Raw genomic sequence first — 25,237 nt, forward strand, 5'->3', positions numbered from 1 at the left:
TATATATATTTTGTATTTGATATTTTTTTTTTAAAAAAATATACATATTATAGTTTTTAAGTGTATCTAGATTAGGTATATCTACAAAATAAATAAAAAAAAGTGCGTAAAATATTAAAAAAATCACTAAAAAACACATAATTGAACTATAAAGAGAGTTAAAAAAAAAATAGGACAAATAGAATTCAGCTAACGACTAATATATATAAATATACATATTTTTTATTTTTTTATTTTTCAATTAGACTAACAACTAACATTTAAAAAAATATTTTTTGATTGAATTTTTTATCAAGTGGGCCAAATGGAATTTTTGGAACCCTTTAAACTGGCATAAATTAATAAAATAGAATTGGACCATTTAAAAATTTTAATATATTACAAAATTAATGAATTTAAAAAAAAAAATGAGCCAAATTTTTGATACCCTAGACATAAGCTTGCTCGCCTTTAACCCAGGGTCGGCCGGGTCGGCCAATAGTTAGATTGGGTTACAATTGTTATGTCTTGTAAATTTTATATCATACTTTTACTTTTCATATATAAAAATTGTTTTTTGAATTCTAGATCAAAAACTCTCATCAAATGCATTAATGGCTCAATTCTATTAGAATGTTATGTGAAAGAATAATTCTATATATACTAATTAGTATACTAATTAATATATTAATGGATAATATAACATAATTTAAGAAATTTTTAATATTTGTAATTTGTATAATGAGTGAGATAAATAATAATGTCATAACAAGTGTTGGTACTCTAATTAGTGTATGTAGTATCACCGTATGTAAAAATAACTAGTCGAATAACTTTTATAATATTTCATATATTTGGATCATGAATTTAAGTATAGATTTGATTTTTTTTATTTTTTTTTAATTTCTACCTAAATTCATGACCTAGCATAATCCTTATTTAAGCATGTGTAGTGTAGTCGAAATAAAAAGTCAGATCAATACTAGAGGTACAAATAAAGCCAGGCCAATTATTTTTAGGCCTCGAGAAATACAAAACAGAAGCCTTTGTATGTTAAATATTAATTAAAATAACTACGTTTTTATTTTAAAATAATTATTAATTAGAAATTTTCAAAGTTGATAATATTTTTAGCCCACTTATTTTTTTATAATTAATTTTAAAGAGATGAAATGTTATAATGTTGAAAGATATTAAATATATAGCACACTTGTGTCAAATAAATAAAAAAAGAAGCCATTTTATCTAGAACATTCTAATACATGTGTTATTTATTTATTTGATTCAGTAAAAATATTTAAAAAATTCTAACATATGTGCTTTTTATTTATTCGATCCAATATAAATATGAAAGAAAAAAAAATTATTTTTCTTCTTTTTTTAAAAAATAAATTAATGTTGTGAGCATGTGAGGCTTTTTTAACTTCAATTTAGGTAGGGTTGGCAATGGCCTGCCCAACCCAGCCCAGCTCAATCCAATATTTTTAGGGCTTGGAAAAAGATCCAAGGGTCGGTTGGGATGAGATTTTGAATCTATTTAATTTTTGGGTTAGGCTTGAGATAAAGCGTATTAGCCCAGCTCATCCAAGCATTCCCATTTATTAAATATTAATTTTAATTTTAATTTTATATTGTTTAGTTACAAAATAAACTAGAAAAATAATAAAAGTTGAGAAAAGTATATATATACTTTTTAGGATTTAAATTAAAACATTTTTTAAATGATCATATTTATTTGACAATTGAAATTTTTTTAATATTTCAAATTAAAATATTTATTAAAAGAGTATAAATAACTTAATTGCTCTTCAAGAAAGAAAAACAATAATAGTCCAACTCTATTGGGTTAAGTGTGCAGATTTAGAATTTAAAAGTCATTTTAATGCCTATTTTGAGATAGCTAGATTAGACATGATATCAGATTTGATTGGCTTGAAATAACAAATATATTCTTACTAAATAATGCAAGCCTGGCCCAACCCGACCTACATATACCCAGTTGACATTGCTTTTTTTATCGAGGGAAAACCGCTTTTGCCATTTGATGAGCCCTTGAAGGGTGATAATGCCAAAAAAAAAGAAAAAAACTTGGTTTTTAGTATTTTGATTTGTACGAGTTTCAAATTTGAGTAGAACTAGTTTTTGAACTTTCTAAGACTTGATTTTTCATCTTGAAAATAAAGACATCAAGCCTAAAATATGAATAAAAAAGAATTATTTTATTTTTTTAACTCAATCATATATTAAAATAGAACTCGATGCTATTTGAAATTTCAAAAATCATATCTACGATTGATTTAGAGTTAAATTTTATCGTAATTTCTTTTTCCAATGTACAAAATTGATTGAGTTTGAGACAAATAATTTCAATGACAAGTAAGTTTCTTTTGCATGACTGTGTGTCAAACAATTATCACATAAGATAATGTTAGGGATATTAAATTTTCTACCAAATGAATGATCAAATGTCTCACATGGGTGTGAGGTTTATAATTTCGTGGACTCCACATCTATGTGAGACATTTAATCATTCATTTGGTAAAAAATTTGAACATATAACATTTTCCTATCATATATAGATGTATATTGATAATTAATATGAGTGGTAGTATCCATTAAATCAATAAAATCATGACATATTACGTGGTATACAAAATGTAATAATATGACATGATTATCATAGTACTATCGGTCCACGAAAATAAGATGAAAAGATGTTAGAATAAATTACAGTTTTCATCTCTATATCTTGATTTAAATTTTACTTTGGCTCCGATGATTACAATTTGAACAATTTAGTCCATATATTATAAGTCCAGTTTTTATTGGCTCATTTCGTTCAAATGTTCTTTAAGTATGCTTGTTTATCTTAAGAGACTAACAAATATCTCAAAAACATTAAATTTGACCTCTAACTTGAGCAGAATAATTAAATTGAAATTAGAATTAAAGTATTTAATTTCAAATAATAGCGATTAAAATGAATTTGAGTCAAACAACACCGATTAAAAATGTAATTTAACCTCTACTTTATTTAAAAATGAGGGGCATGGCACCCTATTAGTACCGTCACTGTTAATGAAGAGATGGCTAATGGGTGGTGACATACGCACACAACTAAAAACTTGTTTATCAATGAATTGTCTCTACATCATTCATATATCTTGGTCACATCATTCATGTATCTTAGTGTTTTTTATTTGATCGGCGAACTAAAATTTGTCTTGGTAAATAAATAACTTAAATATTAGAAATATTTAGACATGGTTGGTTTGATTTTCATAAACTTGTTTTAATTTTTTTTAATAAAAAAAATAAAAATTAGATTCTTGAAAAAAATAAAATAAAATCGAAAGCACTTATCATTTTTATATAGTTTTATCTTTGTGGAGGGAAAAAATAAGTTTTAAAAATATATTTTTGATATTTATTTTTGTCAAATTAATTTTTATTTAAAAAAAAAAAATCATAAAAAAATTTCAGAGAATGAAACCAAACATGGCCTCGAAGATTTTCAAAAAAAATTGAGCATTGAAGGGCAGATCAACTCACAAAATCCCAACTATATTGGCACATATCTAAAACCAGTCATGATCCAAAAGCTACCAAAAATAAAAACACAATGGAGAACTCTTTGAAAATATTAGCTTGCTTGAACAAGAAAGATAACCTGAAGTTTTAATAGTTTTAAGTTTTTACATTTTTTATTTTACATTGAAATGATCAAATTGAAAGTCAAGGTTGAATTCCTCTTTATTATTTATATATTTTCTATTATCTTCAGACTTTTGCCTACATCATTTTACATTATTTTACCTTATTTTACATTGTCTTGAGACTTTGACCCTCCACTCCAGGGGGCATAATGACATGGTCAAAATGGGAATGAATAATTTGATTTTGTTATTATTTATTTATTTATTTGTTAGCTTAGTCCCTTTCCTAAATTTTAAATTATGGGTTCATTGAAGTCACCTTTCTTTTTTTTTTTTTTGGTAAGCAAGCATACTTATAGGTTATAATAACCTTCATGAAGAGTTTCACCAACTTTTATGAATTTCTAATAATGAATTGGGCTTCTTCTACTGATTTTTATTTTATTGTAAACATTGCCTGCCAAATTTCAAATTTGCAAGCAGGCAAGCACTAATTTATAATTACAGATGCTACACTTTTCTTATTCTTATATAAATTGGGTTATATAAATCCATATAACAACACACATAATTAAGATCTCGTTTGCTAGTGTTTTTGTTTTTTTGTAAAACAGAAAACAATGGACATAAATTGACTCCATATTTGCTTAACAAGTAAATTTAACAAAGTGTTTCCTTTTATTATGTGTATTTTATTGGCTCTTTTTATTATTATTATTTTTTTAATTCTCACTACTTGATAATTTTACAGATTTAAATGATAGATGGTTCTTATTGTAGAATTTAATAAAATTTAGTAATTAATTTTTTTACCAAATGAAATTAAACATAGTCTTGTGTCTCAAATAGACACGACTCAATAATTTATCTTAATATTTTTCTTTCAGTTAAAATTCTCACTTTTCAATAGTATATTGACAATATTAGGTTTAATTTATCTTAATAATTTCCTTTCAATCAAAATTCTCACTTTTCAACAGCATATTGATAATATAAAGCTTAGAGATATATTTAGCAAGTACACATGTGCTAGCCTAATTGAGATATGTTTTTTCTAGCCATAATACACTTTGCATCTCAACCCTTTTATTTCGATGATGTCAATCTTGTACATCAGTTGTTCTTGTTTGATTATATCAACAAACCCCTCATTTTTATCCAAGAAAAAATGAAGTGTAGGAGGGTTCTAGATGACCTTATACTATTAACTCTTGCAGCTCATACTCGGGAAGGTATCATAGAGGATTTGAATATGGCTTGCACGTAATTGCCTGCAAGTTAAAAAATTTCAAATAGAAATTAGTGTGTTTGATTTCAATTTTTTAAATTCAGTTTTTTGAAAACTAAATTTTTATTTACTTTTATTTTTTTCATGTTTTTTTTTGTTTTTTGTGAATATTTTTAAAATTTTAAGCATTTTTAAATTTTTTTTTAGATATACCTTACTTAAATGTATCTAAAAAATAAAATATTTGTCAAAAAATCTTTAAAAAATTCATTAAATATCAAAAATACAAAAAATAAATATTCAGTGAATTTTTTAAAGATTTTTTTCACTAAAATTATTTTTTTAAAAGTATGTATGTTAGGTGTGTTTAAAAATTAAAAAAATGCTTAAACTATTAAAAAAAATTCAGTAAAAATAAAAAAATACAAAAAATAAGAAAGTAAAATTTTCTGAAAAGTCTTTTCAAAAAACTGGAAACAAACATAGTGAATGGTTTGTGAACCTTATTTTTACAAGGGGGAAGGCTATTTTATTGTACAATTAATTACATGAACTTTTTTTTTGAGATTTTTAGTAAATATAGAAAATTTTGAAATCATATTGATCTACTTTATTTTACTATACAATATACAATTCTCTCATCTCGTTAAAAAATTAGCTTGGGTTTAATTACTAGCATAATAAGTATTATATTAAACAGATTACTAGCCTAACAATAACTAGAAAGTCAATATTACCAAGCCCAACAATCACCACAGGCCCAAACTTGGAATGAAGTAAACAACTATTACATACAACCCATATTATGCAAGAGAAATAAACACCATAATTATCAAACTCATTTCTATAATAATTGATCTACAATCTCACATCACAAAGTGGTGCTACATAATCACTTTGTATATTTGCGAGTAGCAGTAATAAGAGTATTCTGTATTGTCCAAATATCTTTTGATGTGTTGCATCTTCATATACCTTTAATTTTATATTTTTAATGAAAAATTTATTTTGTTGATAAAAAAATAAAATAGTGCTAAACAATCACTAGATTAAAGGCCTGACATGACTTGATTGCTTTCTCGGTGAGTTGAGCACTCTCTTGACTTGAATTTTTCCATATCTAGTGATTAATAGTTGCTTGTATGCCACTCTTTCCTTGTGGAATGTTGTAGGTAGAGAGATGCTAAAATCTAACTTGAGAGGATTAGCCTATATGCAACTAGAAATTTCTATTTACACTCGAAAATGTTCATTTTCTTGTAATCATAGAAATAAGTGAAGTTAAAACAAGACCAATTTATCAATCAATAAGAAGACAAATTATCAATTTTCTTATTTTCACAAAACATTTGGCACAACACAACTAAAAAATTGTTAACAAATTTTTAAACTCAAGATGTGTAAGGATATCGATCTCATAGTTGGTGTTTGGGAAGTTTGGGACTTGGGTTTTTTTGATATTTTGTATAAAAAGACAAATTTTTTGTAAAAAAAAAAAAAAAAAACACATCCAAACAAAATATCACATCCAACTCCATAATCATTTTACTTTTTCTCTCACAAACATCACATCCAATCACAAAAAAACTCAACTATCTTCCCAAAACACCAAAAATTTTTTCTCTAATAAAATCCTACAACTAAAAAAACCTACATAAAATTCCACTTCCCAAACACCCACTTTGTAACTTAAATTTCAAATGTAAATTTTCTTACTTTATGAAGTCATTTGGATAAAATTTATTTGCAAGCTTACAAATATTTTTAATTTTGAAAGACCTAGAACAATTTATATATGCCCATTCTTAGAAATCTAAAACAAATCTAGGAACATACAACTCCATCAAATTCTTCTTAAATCAGTTATGTAATTCTTGTAACTAAGTATTACATGTAAAATAAAAATGATGGTCAATGATAATATGATCTCTTTGATGATGAGTGCGACTCCTATTGACTGTAAGTACCAAAAAAAAAAAAAAAAAAATTGAAAAAGAGAAATAAGAAGGAAAAAATTGGAAGTAGAAAAAGGTTTTGAAATAAAAATGGAGAAGAGAAAGAAGAAATTGAATATGGAGATTGAGTTGAAAAGAGAACTGAAACAACAAAAAAAAATAAGAAAAAAAAAATCGAGAAATAATAAGAAGAAGAAGAATGGAAGAGGGACCAAAATAAATGACATAGGCGGGCCCATAGGAGCTTTTGGCCCACCACTTAGAGCCTAATACACAATTTAAACACTAAAGCCTAACGTTGCTGAAGCCCAACGTTGCATCAAGGACCAACGACACCTAAACACGTGTCAGGAGAAAAACCATCCACATCAGCAGGCAAAGATCCTGCAGAGTTATTGCACCACACAACAGCCATTAATGAGTCCTGCAACATTTATTACGATAAGCCCTTCATGTCGGAACAGGACAGCCACACCACGAACAACGCAAGCTAGAACATAAACTTTCAACCAAAATGACAGCTTGGAGTGGATAAGGAAATGATGAACAAAGGATATAAGCAAGCTTCGACGACAAGGAGAAGGTTAATTTCTCAATCACCATTCTATCTCTACATTTCATCATCCTCTCCCTTCTCTAACTTGATCATGGGAGGGTTCGCTAGGGGACTCCACATTCCCCGTTGAACTCTTGTGCAGGTCTCTCTGCGAGCTCGACGCTCAGGTAACGGTTTGAGAAGCGTGGATCAATCCGACTCGTTCCATCTGGAGCACAGAGTATCATCAGTTAGCGCTGTCTGTGGGAACCTTTTTGCTCCCAGTGGCAACTGTGCTTATTGTCGCCGGAGATCCATTCTAGATAATCCCTACCTACCACCCACCCGGGTGGATGGTCACAACTAGATTCACGGCTTCTCAACACAACGTTGCCGACCCTCATAACCCAAACAACCCACCGTCGTATTTCATAGAACTCACCAACAGCATTAACCGCTTAGTCGAGCAAAACCAAGCCCTGATCAATGTTTTGCTTCAAAGAGACCTCCCCATACCTCCACTACCATCTCAAGATATACCACCCAACCGAGAACGAGCCCCGAGCCACCCCATCCAACAATCTCAACCATCCAACTTGGAGGGCTTGTGTGACAACCCTCACTACTGTTTACTGATAACACCACTGATTACTGCTAAACTGAGACTGATCATGATAAGTAATTGAATCGATTGAAATTCTGAGTTAATTGATTGAGTGTGATAGTTTAAGTGCATGTCTATCTGTTTAATTGTTAAATTATCTGTTCATATATTATGTTTAAATTGCAAATTGAAGGCCTTATCGGCGGCCGAATCTGAAATTGATTAATGTTTTATGCTAATTGGAATTTATGTGATTTTATGGTGTATTTAATTGAAAATTGATTTGGTATGATTAATTTCGATTAAATAAGCTAATTATCAAAGTTGGACTTATTTACAAGAATGCCACTTAGTGGACTATTCCATGAGCCATTTGTTTGATTTCCTTATGTTAGCTTTATCACATTTCCTTAGCCATTTCCTTATACACAACTGACTAGAGAGAGAGGGACTTCGGAGAGAATTGTTTTCATCTTGTTTTTGCTTGGAGTCTTGAAGAATTGAAGAAAGAATTGGCAAATTGAACTTCTAGACTTGAAATTGGAGACCTAAGGTAGGACATTTACCTTCTTGTTTGTGAATTCAAGTTAGTTCTTACATGATTCATGGTAGATAGGAGCCTAAGGTCATAAATTGGTTGAAGATTGTTGAATTGAAGCTTATATCATGCATGCATGTGCATATCTTGAAGTTTAGAGTTGTTTTCACGGAAATTATTGCATGCATGTCCATATTTAGGTTATAGTCCATGAATTCATCATGTTTGGGAGTGAATTAACTCATTTGATCATGCATTGGGAGCTTTGAAGTTGATTAAATTCATGCATATCGCATGTTCATCATGTTCTTGAAGTTTTGATGAAATTGTGTTTTAATTGACTCACCCTTGGGCTTTGATTTTACAAATTGATCTTCAAAACATGTTATATTATGGGTTTAAAGTGTTTTTCCAGAAAATGGGCCCAAGAGGTTGAGTTTTGATGCGTTAAAGTTGAGTTTTGAGCTTGAGGTTCGAGTCTGGAAATACCAGATTTTGGACTCACGCTCGAGCGAGCGCTCGAGCGTACGCCTTGTGTTCATGCAGTCCGCTCGAGCGAAGAAAGTGGTGTTCGAGCGTGAAATGCGTGTGCCTAATACTTTGCATGTGTTTACAGTCTGCTCGAGCGAGAGAGTTCACGCTCGAGCGAGGACTTGTGTCTCACGCTCGAGCGTGGATCGAGCGCCTGTTGAGCGTGATTTTTGTGCATCCAGTACTTTTACTGTAGCTTACAGTTCGCTCGAGCGACGGAAGTCACGCTCGAGCGGAGATCCTTTGTCTGCATGTCCGTTCGAGCGTAGAAAGCCACGTTCGAGCGAGACCCCTGTTTTCTAAAAAATTCTAAAAAGTGTTTTAAAGTGCATCTTTGCATCCTCATTTCATCCTAGGCACTCCTAGGCCTAGTTTAAGGCATCTTAATGAGGATATTGATGTAGAAACACACCAAGGCAATTTAAGGATTAAGTTATTATTTTTCAATTGTGTAGCTTAGTGTGTGTTCATTCTGTAACTATGTAGGGTTGGCATCCGAGGATGCTCTAGCTGCTTATAGCCCAGTGCTCTGTGAGTAACAATGTTGTAATGATATGTTCAATTGAGAATATTTTCTGAACAAATGACTGTACTGCTTTATGAAATGACACTGTTTACTGAATGAATGTTTGTTCTATTTGTGAACTATATTCGTGGCATCCATAACAATTTACTGTTACTGAACTGTTACTGCTACTGTTACAGAGATCTCTGTCGGTTTCCATGTTTAGAACCACTACTGTTTACTGATATGATGGCCATCATTGACTGCTCAGTCTGTTAAGACCTACTGTACTATTTTGCTATTGGATGTACCACATATGACTATTATAGTTTTTGAATGACTGTTATGGCATGAATTATGAGCCACAAACTGAATGATTGATATACTAATAAATGACTGTTTTCAATACTAAAAGGACATTCATTCTTAACCTCTTTACACATATGTTATTCACTGGGCTTTAGCTTACTGTTTATATATATATATATATATGTAGGTGTTCAGGCACCGGACCGGAGTTAGGAGCGTCGGATTAGCTCTTGTTTTGTCAAGCCAACCATCGTGCCTCACCTTGAGGTTCCAAGTGCTGCCAAGCTAAGGCGGCTTCGGTGTGTTTTAGATTCCCCATTTTCTGTCTCTGTTTTGTATCGACTGTATAGACTGAATGATATTCATACTATACTGTTATGGTAGGGACTTGGTCCCTAACCCGAATGCTTGTATATGTATGTATAGTACTGTTTTGTTCCGAATGTGAATATGTTTAAAAAAAAAAGTCTTTTTGCATATAGACTGTCACAGCTCATTGGACATCTTTTAATTACTGTTCTGGCTTCCGCCAGCTCCTGTACTCTGTATTACTATTTTACTGTTAAGCAGGCCTTCGGTAATCTCAGATTACTGGCCGGTTACGGTGCTAAACTCATAGGGACAGGTTTGGGTCGTGACAGCTTGCGACCCCCTTCTCTAGAAATGAACTCGCCACCTCGGGCCCCATACCCATCGTTCCAAGTGCCTGCCCCCGAGGGAGAGGCTAGTAGTGTCCAGCCTCCATTGCATTCCGGCGGTGACAACGTTCCCCTTTGGGATGTCAAACTTTGAGCCATGAAACTCCAGCTTCAAGGAGTCATGCAGAACATACAGAATAAACCCTCCGCCACATCCAACTCACCATTTGTTGCCTCCATTAGGGACAAACCCTTACCTTCTAAGTTCAAAATGCCCTCGATCGACTCTTTCAACGGTACAATGGACCCAGTCGATCACTTGGAGACTTACAGGACCCTCATGGTCCTCCATGCATTCCCTGATGAGATCATGTGTCGGGCTTTCCCCGTAACACTTAAGGGGTCGGCTCGACTCTGGTTTAGTCAACTGCCGACAGACTCTGTCTCTATTTTTCAGCACCTAAGTGACTCCTTTCTCAGCCACTTCATTAGTGCCCAACGCCAGCGGTGTCCGTCAACCCAACTCCTCAACATCCGTGAGACAGAGGGGGAGTCCCTGCGCAGCTTTGTTACCCGCTTCAACACCGAAGCCTTGCAGGTGGCGGAAAACAATGATAAGGTCATTCTTACGGCTTTCATGGCCGGTCTACGATCATCCGATTTCTTTTTCTCCCTCTCCAAAAACCCTCCAACCTCCATGGCAACTCTTATCTCCAAAGCTCAAAAATACATGAACGCCGAAGATTCCCTAGCCGCTCGGCAAGACTCCACGACCAAAAACCCTTCCCCTAGAGAGAAGAGAAAGGACCCTGAAACCAGAAGCACCTAGTACACACAACAAACACCTCAGTATACCAATCGACCTGCTCGAGCCGATCGGTCGGCCCCTATCCGACCGCCCGGCCGGTTCGAGCGGTACACACCCCTTAATTCCCCCATGGAACAAGTCTTGAACCAGATCCAATGAGATTATCCCTTAAAATGGCCCCAACTGTCGCGGTCTCTTTCCAACCGTCGAGACCAGTCCAAATACTGCCATTTCCATCAGGACTACAATTACAATACCGAGGAGTGTGTTAACCTTAAAGACCAGGTTAAGGACTTGATATGCCAGGGGCGTCTCAGTTGGTTCACGGCAATCCGCCTTCAGCAACGGCCAAGGACCGAACCTACCAGAAATAATCACCGGCGCACCCCTCCTCGATAACCCGCACAACCTCACCAAGGCCATGATCGGCCCCCACAGCAACCTCGGGTGCAAGGCAACCCTGCCCTCCCGGTTAGAGAGATCAGAGTTATTACTGGCATAATGACTTGTTAACCATCTCAAAAGATAAAAAGACAGGAGAATTGTTAGACTGGAATGACATGTCGAAAATGAAGTACTCATGGAATGTAATGTGTGAAGTGATGAGACTTGTTCCTTCTCAACAAGGAACCTTCAGAGAAGTCTTAACTGACTTCACATATGCTAGTTACACAATTCCAAAGGGCTGGAAGGTGTGTAAACATCTATCAAATGAATCTTGTGTATTTCTTTTCAGACTAGCTCATTATTCAATGATTTGGAACTGTCACAACATCTTTTGCTCTAACTACTTATAAAATAAAATGACATTTGAAATCCTATCTTTCAATCTTGTTGAGAAGATAGGTTTCGAATGAGTGGAATCTTAGGTCTCATTTTTTTCTTGTTGGTTGTTGGGCAGGTGTATTGGCCTAGGATGGCCAAGTGTCCCCAACTTTTCAACCGTTACTCTTTAGCCTATGGTTTTTAATTAACTTTCTCTAAAATTATATATTTATATATATGCGAAGGATAACTATTTTTGTAGTCTGTCTTTTTGTTTTTTTTTTTTCATTTGCCTTTTCCATTTTAAGAAAACTCCTAACAACTTTGTTACCATGATCGATTGATCATAAGTGGTTAGAACAAAAGATAATATATAATTTTGAACTGGTAAATAATTTTCCTTTAGTTATCACAACTAATTTGCGAGTGTTGTTTGTAGGTATATTGGACAGTTAACACAACAAACAAGAACTCTAAGTACTTTCGAGATCCAAAAAAATTTGATTTGTCAAGGTACGAAGGCGGAGAAGCACCGGCTCCATACACGTACGTGCCGTTTGGAGGTGGGCCTAGACTTTGCCCTGGAAAAGAGTATGCTCGTTTAGTAATGCTAACTTTCATCCACAATGTGGTGAAGAAGTATAAATGGAAGGTACTTTTTCCAAAGGAGAAGGTTTTAGGTGATATGGTGCCAATGCCAGAAAAAGGAGTTCCAATTCGCCTCCACCCCCATTAGTTGTTTTGAATAATGCTTAACAAATAAAATTTTCACAAAAAATAATTGTGATCTTTTGTAATTTTTTTGTTTGGAGTCCAAACATACATTATTGTGACTCAAAATTTCAAAAATGTTCCTATTATTTCATTTTGTATAAATTTTACGCATAGACTATGTGTAAAAACCTTTTCTAGTATTTATTCATGTATGTCATAAACTTTCTATGCCATTCAATTTGGACTTCATTGATCCACCTGATACTATAGGATTTAATTTCTTTTAAATTTTTAAAAGTGAAAATTTTATTATAAAAGTTTTGTTGCGATAATTCAAAAAGCACCTCTACTAGTCGTTTTGCGTCAACAATACTTTCCACAAGAAGCCAAATGTGTGTGTTTGAGACAAAGCTCACAAATAACATTTTCCTTTAAATTTGTTAGAATTTTAAATTAAATCACAAACTTTTTTGCTAAAGCCTTTAAATACATTAATTATTATTTTTTCTTTACACCCACTATATACATATTGGATGTTGAACCTTATGAAAGAACACACTTGTATATTATAGAAGGTGAGTGTGAAGAAATTAGAGGTGTATTTAAAAGTCACTACAAAAAAATACACTTTTGGCGACTAATGTTTTAGTCGCCAAAAGCCCAGATTTTAGTCGCCGAAAATATTTGCCGACCAAAAACTTTGGTCGCTGGATTTGTCGCAGATGCATTGTCGGCGAACGTATTGGCGACTAAAACAAATTTTAGTCGCTAAAAATCCACCAGAATTGGTGACTAATCTGTTAGTAGCCAAAACGGGCAGTAATTAGCGACAAACAAGGATTTAGTCGCTAAAAATCCAACATAAATGCCGACTAATTTTTAGTAGGCAAAAGAAGAAGCTATTACCAACTAACGCTGCTTTAGTCGCTGATGAGTCCTATTAGCGACTAAGATATTAGTCGCCGAAAGGGTCATTTTTAGCTACTAAAGATTTTGTCGGGGAAAGCTTCTTCTAGTTTAGCTACTACAGGCTTTAGTAGCCAAAACTGTTTTCAGTTTTTAGCTACAAAACAATTAGTCACCAAAACTATTTTCTATTCATTTTAGCTACTAAATATTTAGTCGGCAAAAGATATATTTATTTTTTTGGGCTACCAATTTTTTTGTCACCAAAAATGTCATTTTTATTTTTTTTCATTTTAATAATTTTTTTTCAAAACCTGTATATATTCACCACAACCTATAATACAAACATATCCACCACAACCTATAATACAAACATATCCACCACAACCTATAATACAAACAAATCAATATATATATATTATCACCTATTCCGTAATGCATGTTTCACTTACAACCATCAAACCAAAAATAATACCTTACAATGTTAACTTATATATACAAACCAACTAACATATTCCAATTACAAATAATAACGTCATAATGTCCTCTATACACAAAACATTGTTACTATACTATGCATTGTAATGACCATTTGACATGGTACAAATTACCATGGTAATATGTACCACGACAAAAGGTAATCTATACATACCACCAGAGCAATTAACACAAGTTCCAAAAATACTATGTACCCCGCCAAAAAATATATGTATGATTCATCTAATTTCCACACAAAAAGCCAGGGACGACAAAAAACTTTCCAACTTTGCAAAAATGTGAATTATCTTCCGGACAAAAAAAATAGAAGATCCACATGTCAATGCCAAAAGCCATCTACACAACAAAAATGGGAAGATAAATCTCGTACTAGCACCGCTTGGATGACCGCATCTTTGGTACTTTCATTGATTTTCGTCCATGACTTCACGCTCTGAAGAGGGCACAACCGTCTAATTTGCAATCCCAACTCATTCGTCGCTGGGGTTGCATTCCCTCCTGTGATTGCGTTCAACACCCGATTGACATACACATGTAATTTCTCTCCTTTTTTCCTGGCTATTCTTTTTTGCACTCCTTTGCCCAATGTACGTCCTCGTACACGAGTTGATCTTTTTCGCCCTGCTACAAAAGGGGAAGCACGCCACAAATTACAAACAGATTTAAGGAAAGATGTTCGAGTATTTCTTGTTGCTTCAATTTAAAAAAAAAAAAAATACATAAACACATATAAGCATCTTAATTACAGCGAAGACAATAACTGACTATGAAACTAATATCGTTAATTACAAGTGTACAACCCTTGGTTTCTTTTAAGTTTAGAACTCAACTAAATCAATGAACTTTATGTTTAAAAACATATGTTTAAACAGTGTGCCTTAATACTGTTCGCGTTATTTTTGTATTTTTCTCATCAGCTGAGTCAACAAGAATAGGTTTCTCTAAAGCAAGGGCTGCGTACTTCTCTGACAGCTTCTTCAGTAGTTGTTCCAAACACTCGGTACTACTGCCAGCAGAAACCACGTCCTCTGTAACAGAATCCTTGAGCAAATCATGCACCAAATCCTCCAATCTTCTTATCTCACCTTCAATATGCTCCTGATTTCTGACTTTCTCAACCAATTTCTCTTGCAAAGCAGATACCTCCTCCTGCAGTTTATCATTCTCAAGTTCAAATTGGACTACCTTCTCTGAGACCTTATCAAAATCACGAGTTAGAATCTCCAAACTATCAGAGGGATGCTCTTTTTCAACCAATTTCTCTTGCAAAGCAGATACCTCCTTCTGCAACTTATCATTCTGAAGTTCAAATTGGACTGCCTTCTCCGACACCTCATCATAATCACGAGTTAGAATCTCCAAACTATCAGAGAGAAAAGATATAAGACGCTGCAAGCGTGATTCAAGATTATCTGAGTCAATGCCAGTTCCATTCAGCTTAACGGCACCTTCAACATCTTCAACCAGCTTTAGAATGGTATCTGAATCAAGGCCTGTTTTCTTCAGTTTCTCCATTTCTTTTGCCATATCAATCAACTCCAAGTTCAGTTTATCGTTCATAGATTTGAATTGCAGCCTCTCACCCAGAAGCACTGCCAGTTGCTCCATGAGGGTATCATAGTTATCAAGATGTAGAGGATCTATAAGGTTCTCATTTTGGTTAATGATCTGGCTTTGTTCTACATGCTCACATGAATCATTTACAAGCCTCTCAAGGTTACCATGGACCCCATGTAATACACCAATATCCAATTCATTCTTTCTATGCAAACCATTGAACTTTTCAATCATGTCCTTGTATGAACTGCACATTGCTGTGTGATCTTTGCCAGAAGCTTCTAATTTTTCCTGCAGATTGTCAATCACTTTGGTTGCAGCATCAACAGAAGTAGCCACACGGCTACCTATATCTAGGCAATCATGATTGCCAATTGAGGGTGTGGAGGAAAACAAGCTCCTGATCAATGCATCAAGCTTCTCGACTGTCTGAACAACCTGAGCAACAGTAGAATTCCATTCTTGCTCAAGTATTGATGCCCTCTCAGCTACTTCTTTATGCAGAACTTCCACTTGATTAGAGATAGAGGAAGCCATCTCATTTGAACTTGAGTGCATTTCATCCAACTGTCTCTCCAATACACTAATACGTGGCTGATAGTCACCAAGCTTTTTAACAAGCTCACTGTTCTCTGCTCCAAGAATAGTACTGTGTTGCCTTACTGCTTCATACAGACCTAGAAGCTCACCCTTCTTTGCTTCAATATCACACACATGTTGCTTTATAAACTCATATAAAATAATGACTTCGATATTTGCTGCTTCAGAACTGATATTGTGTTCCTTCAGAGCTTCATAAGCAACCTTGAGCTCCCCAAGTGCATCATCAGCAAGATATGGATATGGCTGCTGCTGCCGCTCTAAGGATTGCCCTATTTTTTAGACAATTATTAAATAACAGCCCATTCTGGTTTGAATGTGCACCCTTCCTCCTTCTTCCTTTCCTCTGTTCAGTGCCTTTCATCTTTAGATCGTCCTTTCTCATTGTTCTAGCAGTAGCACTCTGCAATGGGCCATCCCTCTGTTGTTTATCCTTGAAGGCTGAGTTCTCCACTGTAGACAAAGCCTTGGACTGGGCTATACAGTCACTCAAATTTGAATTAACCACCCTCCTTGGCCTATTAGTCATAGGCTCAAATTGGGCTCCATTTAACACAACTTGTAAATTGATGTTGGGCCTGCCACACTCTAATCCATTCGAACTATTCATATAGCCAATAGTGCAAATCTGATCATCGACCTCTTGAGCCCCCCATTCTCTACTATTCTTGAACAGACCACATGCACCACCCCTATTTCATTAGTGCAGCCCCCAACGTTTGGTTTCCCTAGAGCACACTCAGTTTCTTTAACCACTGAACCAGGCATACAATCATTACCTCCATCTACATCATCTGACAACCCTTCCACTGTGTGATTTCCATTGATTGACCCTTCAACACTTTTTGCCACATCATCCTCGTCATCCTCCTCTGCAAATTTACCACATTCCACTACCTTCATCTGCATTTTCATCTGTCTCCGTATGTGTAGCATCATCCTGACCCCTGTTTTTGGAAAAGTGATCAACCTCATGTGGCAAATTAGATTCCATGACTTCATTTTTCTGGTAGCTATAATTGCGATTACACTAACAGTTATTGACTACTAGGTCTTCATACACTCGCACTTATTATTCTGTTAACATCCTACTTGGCAGCGAAAAAACAAAAAATACAAATTATATTGAACCAACTAAGGCATTCACATTGACTAACAAGATTAACAGATAGATTAACCTACAAATTAACAAAGGCATTCCTTACCAATCAGGTTAACAAGGCATTCACATTTTCTTTGTTTTTCTTCCTGTTTATGGGGTTCTCATTGCCTTAAAGACCTGACTTATGCAGCCCAGGAAAAAGGAAAAAAGAATTTGTAACGAAGTAAGTGAAATGCTCTTACCCACGCCACCTGGCTGCGTCTCCTCCACCACTGTTTGTGTATCATCTGGTGGCTGTGTCTCATCAGATAACGTCAACGGGGTGCCAATAACTGCTGGACATGCTTCAGAGCCTGATAATACGTTGCCACTTGTTTTCCGCCTCACTTTGAACTTTATGTCTAAATTGTCTACTTCATCATCTTCCTTTACTTTAAATAGAGAACTGAAAAAGTATACACATATAAATGAGCTTTAAATAGACAGACATTAAAAGTAGATACATTTCAAAAACACTATACAATTCAAAGAACAACTTGTTTCTTAACCTAAATACATTTTTTTTTTAAAAAAAAAAGTTTATATCATTGTAACTTGAAATGTCAATGTTTTGGCATCGAAATGACAATTGGTGTTTTGAAATTTATGCTTATCCGTCAGCATAATTAACTATAGAAAAATCAAACATAAAATAAATATAGATAAATTTAAAACTGCAACTTTTCTTTAATTTATTGTTTTTATTTTTTATCACATGACATTGCAAATCAACACTATAAATCCAAGCAGGCACATTTATCAATTGGAAGGTATTATTGAGTCAGTCTAGTAACATCAATTGTTCTAGCACTGTTTTCAATAGTTAAGAAATAAATGATCTAATTTTTAACTAGTGTCATGGACCCAGTGATAATATTTTCAGAATTACCAGAAGGTAGATAGACTTACTAGTCTTTTTGGAGTGTCTGGTGAGTTTGACTCTTAGGAAACTTGAATATAAAAATGCTTTCTTTTTGTTGAAAGAAGAATTAGGGGTGTGTAATAATAAATAGAGAGAGAACAAAAAAGAAAACATAACTCAAAATTTGGACCACTAGTTTCTGTTAAAAGTAGAGCAGAAACAACTCTTCATGGTGACAAGGTATTGGATTGTGGATTGCACTTTTGAATCTTTGATTATGTACCAACAACCAAAAGGTTAGGATGCAAATTTGGTGAGCTAGAATCTCATACAAAGTATACACAACTCAAAATCAAATTATACACAACAAATTTGTGTTTTTTGAAATTCATGTAAATAGTGAGAATACAGATAATTAAGTGATTCAAACAAATGAAAATTGAAAATTTACTCAAAAAAAGCGGCAGATGAAACATTGGATTTAACTACAGAAATTACATGTAACAGAGAGTACGTATTTGTAGCATTGGAAATCAAACAGATAAGTTACTCCAAGTCTACAATCCCGAAAATGGAGAGAAGAATGTTTACTTGATCAACGAAGTCTGAGCCTGTTGCATACTCTGTTAGCATCCCAACAGCAAAACCAAACATTGCCCATCTGCTCAAAAAATAAATGAATAAATAAAAATACAGAAAGATGAAAAATCCCAGGTTAAGAAATTGACTTGCCTCGCAGAATATTGAATTGATTTGTGTATGGAAGCAAAAATTATATTTATAAACAATTTGAGCGACTAATCTATACTCCAAATTAGATGAGTTTGTTCAAACCAATGTAGGACAAGAAAATCAGCAATAAAACTTCAATAGTTGTCAAATTATAGAAACGCCATACATGCTCTGTGTATAGCCATCCACAAGTAGCATTGGAATTCAAGAGTGATGGATTGTAATCAGTGTATACCCATACCGAAAAAACCTAATAAAGAGGATTGAAAATAGATAAGCCTCTTTAGTCCAAGATGTAAAAGAACCAACCTGGAGGGGGATACAAAAAAGCTACCCTCGCAGGTGATTTGATGAAACAAAGAAAACAAAAACAAAAAAAAAAAACAAAAAAATAAAAATAAAATTGATGTCTAGTGTGAAAACACCTGGCTTTCGAGAAATACCACTGAAGTTTGTTTTTTTTATTTTCTGAAACACAAAAACAAACCCAAAAACTAGAATACTTTGAGAAACAGATGATTTGCAGAAAGGGATACAGAGAAGCGGGGATGATACAGAAGGGGGGGAGAAAAGAAGTAGAAAACTTAATCAGAAAGCAAATTGTTTTACAAAAACACTTTCACTGATTTGGTTTACTATGAATTGTATAGTGTTTTTCCTCACAACCTCTTTCTCCAACCTCACGAAATCAGAAAAAGCCCTAAATACCTGTAATCAGAAAAAGCCCTAACTTAATCAGAGCTTTGATTACGAAATCGATAGAGAGGGAGAGAGAACATTTCAAAAACATTTCGATAGAGAGGGAGAGAGAAATACCACGTGAGCCACGGGGATGGAGAGGGAGAGAGATACAAACAGACAGACACAGATCGATAGAGAGGGAGAGACAAATACCTGTAATTAGTGGTGGGCCGGACTGCAATGTTCGTGGTCGCGAGCGCCGGTGATGAACGACGGTGGCCAGCGGCGCAGAGCTTTGGTATCGACTGCTCTGTGGTGTGTGTTAAACAGAAGAGAAATAATCCTTTGTTAAATGTAGGTGCCAATATTAATGAGTTTCCCTCTAAAAAAACATTTGGAAACTTCAGCGACTAAATATTTGTTTTGGTCGCCAAAAAGCATAAAAATTTCTCCCATTTTTTTGACGACAAAAAGTTTTGTCACGAAATGTTATCATACGGCGACGAAATTGAACTTTGGTAGCGTAAAGTGGTTCAAAACAGCGACTAAAAACAAATTAGTCGCCAATAACACTATATGGCGACTAAAAACTTTGGTAGCTAAAAATACTAAATGAATGCCGACTAAAAATGGAATTTTGGTCGCCGAACACCCTGTTTTTGGCGACTAAAATTGGTTTGGTCGCCAATTTTAGTCGCCAAATGTACGATTTGTTGTAGTGAGTAACCCCTGTTTTACTTCTATTTGTGATGGGTTAAAATGAACAAGTTAAAATATACAAAGGAAAATTTAAAGTATACAAAAGAAGAAAAAATAAAATATAGTAGTGTTTTTGTATATTTTTAGAAATTATTATACCAGACATATGTATGTAATTGTGTTAATAAATGTCGTCCTATATATGTGACGTTTTGCAAATGTCTGCAAACACTTATACTAGGCTTTTTTATAAATATTTTTAAATTGAAACAGTTAACTTCACTCCATTATTATTATCAACATAAAAAATGTAAAGCAAACAAAGAAATAATCTAAGCTAAGTTTAAGAAAAAAATCACATTTTTTGCCAAGTGACCAAATCTCATCATCCAAAACATCATACATATTGAGGTTGCCTATTCCGTCCTTGCCTCAACTTGGCTTCAGACATACTAGCTCTACACTAATTAGACAATAGAAATCCACTTTGTAAATTTAAAACCATTTTTTAAATGAGTTAGACTTCTCTCTGGCTTAAATATAAACTTGAGTATTATATTTGGCCTCATAGGACCCACCACATATTCTTTTTGATAATCTGAACCATTCATTTTATAGGGTCCTCTTTGTATATTATTCATAAAAAAATTAAATAAATTCAATAATCTTAATATTTTTATTTAATTGGATTTGTCTTAAAAAAAAAAAAAATGGACCATAGTAATATTTTAAAAAATAGCTCATCTATTTTTTTTTTTTTAGAGAAAAACACTATAAAATAAAAATATTATGAACATAAATGTCAAATTTAGATTTCAACTTGAAAAAAATGTAAGCATTTAAAAAAAAATTATTATCACTATCTTAATATTTATGAGTCTGTATGACTAGTTGCCAAAAACTTAAATTGGCTGGGTGAACGTGACGTGTTTATACAAATGTATAGTTGTGATTTTGTACCTCAAAATTTAAAAATCATTATATTGAACACCTATATATGTTTCCATGTTAATAAATGTCATATTATTTTTATAACGTTTAACAAACAACTGTTGTCACTTATAATTGATATTTTTATAAATGTTGTTAAATTGTACAGCTAACTTCGATCCATTATCATTACCGGCATAAAAAATGTAAAAGTAAATAATTTAAATTGAATTTTTTTAAAAATCATTATTGTTTGCTCGATGACCAAATCTCACTACAACAAATAAGAGTTTTAGAGACAAAATATTTTGATCTGTAAAAGTGAAAATTTTGTTATAAAAGACATTAGGGATCAATTTCTATCATTATGAGGATAATCGCTAAAAGGTCGTCTCGAAAAATCGAAAACAAGGCTTTTAGAGACAAAATTTTGAAAATGTCACTAATAAATATATTTTTAGGGACAAAATAATTTGGTCTCAAAATAGTTTATTTTTTGAGACAAAAAATTTAGTCCCAAAAGGATAATAATTCATTACCAATGTCTAATTTTTGTTGCTAAAAATATAATAACAGCACTTTTCCCAACAAAAATATTTGGTCCCTAAAAAATAATTTTGTTCCTAAATTTTAGTCTCTAAAACCTTAATTTTTTGTAGTGTCTTGTCGTCATCACAAACTTGATGCATGTTAAGCATGCATATTACGTCCTCTTTCTAACATGATTTAAAACATACTATCTCTATCCCAATTAGACAATAAAAACTGATTTCGTAAATAACTTAACAAAAAAGAAAAATCCATGAGGCACTTTTCAAAACATTTTTCCAAGGAATTTTACTAAGTTTCAGATCATTTTATTTAAATATATATATTTTTATTATGATAATCTCATAATATTAATGAGTCTTTACTGACATTTATGAGTATTTATCAAATCTTAAATGGGATACCTTTTCTGTGAAAAAAGCAAGGCAGAGAAACACCGACGAATGTGTATATATATATACAATGCAAGAATACCCAACCCAACCCAACCCAACCCAACGCAACCGAGGGTGCTAAGAAGATGAGCAACAGCATCAACAGAGGAGAATATGAAGATGAAGATGAAGATGAAGATGAAGATAGAGTCTCGAAAATTCCATTGATGAAATCAATGAATAAGCGATTTTACCATAATATTGGTATGGATCTCTACATATATGTACTTGATTTCTTTGATTGTGATTGATTTTTGATACTTTATTTTTGTTGCTGAAATTGAACTAGATCATTCCAAGGGTCGATCACTTAAAGATGATCGAGATCGATGGTCTTGCTTGTGATTTGTTTCATAAGCCCATCGATGGAGCTGCACATCCAATTGTTCTACTAGGCTGGTAATTCCATCTGCCTCTCCATTTTGATTTAACAGTGTTTTTTCTCAAATATTTTCTTTTTCATTTTTATGTAACATAACAATTTCGGGTTGACTAGCAGGACTCCAATTTGAAAAGAGGCAAATGGAAGAAGAATTTGGATGGCTATGAATTCAAGCTAAGCATCCAAGTAAAAGCAACAAAGCAAACCACTCTTTTGGACTTGAAGCATATTGGATGTGTTAAAAATATTTGTTAAAGTGTTATATGACAAAAAGTCATAAAATTCAGAATTTCTCTTAGACCGTTCACATTGTATGTGTTAAAAAATTACTTGTTGAAGTATATTATATGACAAAAAGCTATAAAAGTGAGATATGAATTAAAATTTTTAGTATATGAGTGCTCCAATAGAGTCGTATTCTCTGATTTATATATTCAAAGTTTGTGTTCTCTTGTAATCTAAGCCACTATCTTGAGCATCACAATACTTGATGTGTTACAAGTGTCTGTTACCCAAAAAAAAAAAAAAAAAAAAAAAAAAAAAAAAAAAAAAAAAAAAAAAAAAGTTAGATTCAATTTGGGAGTTAAGTGTTTGTTAAATTATTGGCTGTATGGGTGTTCCAATGTTGATGTTAAACTGTGATTAATTAGTGGGTGTACGTAATTGTGCTGATGCTTGGCAATCATAATTTGGTTGTTATGGTTGGTTTATTTATTTATTTATTTATTGCTTTTGTTGGTTTCTCGTTAATGGTTGGGTGTTTTCCTAGGTGTTTGCATGTGATTTTGCTTTGAGTTAATGCAACAATTTAGTCGAGATATGTTCCTTAAGTTTTTTTTTTTTTTTTTGGGGGGGGGGGGGTGGGGGGGAGCAAAAGAATTTACTGATGAAAATTTAATATACATAGAAAAACTCTGAAAACCAACATCAATCAAAACAGAGATAAGTGCATCCAGTATCAAAGCCAAATTTTACAAGACAAACAAAACCAAAGAGAAAATCATAGAACAACACAAAAAGGGGCCACCACCTCTGTTATGAACCATGAAGACCATTTAAGAAAACTCCAACAGCATCCACATCTTGAAACAAACATTGGTGGATGCAAAGCTATCCCAGCAACAGCAACAAAAAATCCCAAGATCTAGTCCAGGACACAAACTTACCTAAACCATTTGAACACACCGATGAAGTTGTAGAAATCAAATCCCCCACCAAAAGCCCCTGTTAAGCACAAGCTGCAAGCGAAAAAAAGAAGTCATTGATGCCGAATTCTTAGAAATTATTCTTGAACTTGACCCACAAAGCGACTCGAACCTTGATTAAATCCAATGTAGCTTCCCAATCATGTTGTGCACCATTGAATAGGCATTCATTTCTCGGATTCCATACAGTCTACATTATCGCAAAAGGAATAACCTCCCCAATCACCATTTCTTTCTTGAGCAACCTTGACCCTTGCCACCAACCTAAAAGCACTCGTATCGACCCTTTCTTAAGCTATGATGCAGCTTTAACACCTTGGCTTTGTCTATTGATGTAATTCTCTTTGTACATTTTCGCTTTCATTAATATACTCCATTTTTTTTACTGATAAAAAAAATAAAATACTCCGGCATTTATGTTGGTATCCGCCAATCATAACAAAATAATCTACCTTTAACATTAAGATAGACTTCAAACTGGCCGTTGTAATTTAATGTCTTTAGCAATAAAGTTATTGTAAATCTTAATTTGTTCAATATTTCTTGGGGCCATATGAAATCTTATTTTTCTCATATTTTGACACTTTGCATTTAGAAAATGACGCTATAAGCTTTAGAAATGCCACAATTAGATTAGACAACGTTTATTGATAAAATGTCCACTGTCTTACCTTTCCAGCCATTTATAATTGACATTTTCATAAATGTTGTCGAATATTTGTCAGCAGGAGGATTTAGTAAACTTCAATTTGTCAGCGTTAACGGTGACATGATGTCACATGCCATTTATTTGTACACTATCAAAGTTTACTTGTAGTTGTGTTTCTAGGAACGCCATCTTTTCTTCTCTTTTCTTTTTAATTTTTAATTGAATGGCATTATAAAAAAATAAAAATAAATAAAAAAACTCATACTGGCATTTCTGTATTTGAGTTGTTCAATTTGAAACTGAAATCAAAATTTGACACATTATTTTGTATTATTATTATTATTATTATTATTTTTTTTTACTTTTTATGTTTCTATTATACTACTCTTTATATCATATAAATATTGTTCCTCTATTTTAAAATAATTGTTTCATTTCTTCTTTCTTTTAATTTAATTATTGAGATAATAAACCAATATAATGAGTTAGTGGGCAGTTCGAAAATCATGTTTAGTTGGAAAAAAATAGGTGAGTCTAGCATTTTTTATGACGATTTAGGCCTTGTTTGGAAACAGGCTGTTTTAATAATTTTTTCACTTTTTGGCTAAAATATGAGATAAAAAAATTAGTATATTTGGAATGACTTT

The 25,237-nt window shown here is 33.1% G+C and overlaps 1 protein-coding gene, 1 long non-coding RNA gene and 1 pseudogene across 3 annotated transcripts in view; all 3 read left to right on the forward strand.

The window, feature by feature from the left end:
• The window catches only part of LOC114265851 (putative ribose-5-phosphate isomerase 4, chloroplastic), a 260,134-nt gene that overhangs the window by 19,991 nt on the left and 214,906 nt on the right, over window positions 1-25,237 (forward strand). The gene's annotated exons all lie outside the window — the stretch shown is intronic.
• Window positions 11,847-12,787, forward strand: LOC114265947 (beta-amyrin 28-monooxygenase pseudogene; annotated as a pseudogene).
• On the forward strand, window positions 22,406-23,131 carry LOC114265927 (uncharacterized). The gene is made up of 3 exons (XR_003630509.2): window positions 22,406-22,558; window positions 22,644-22,753; window positions 22,854-23,131. It is a non-coding gene; the product is annotated as an uncharacterized LOC114265927 (long non-coding RNA).

The sequence above is a fragment of the Camellia sinensis genome, chromosome 9 (assembly GCF_055761805.1).
Source record: "Camellia sinensis isolate YWXY chromosome 9, ASM5576180v1, whole genome shotgun sequence".
In the NCBI taxonomy this organism is placed as follows: domain Eukaryota; kingdom Viridiplantae; phylum Streptophyta; class Magnoliopsida; order Ericales; family Theaceae; genus Camellia; species Camellia sinensis.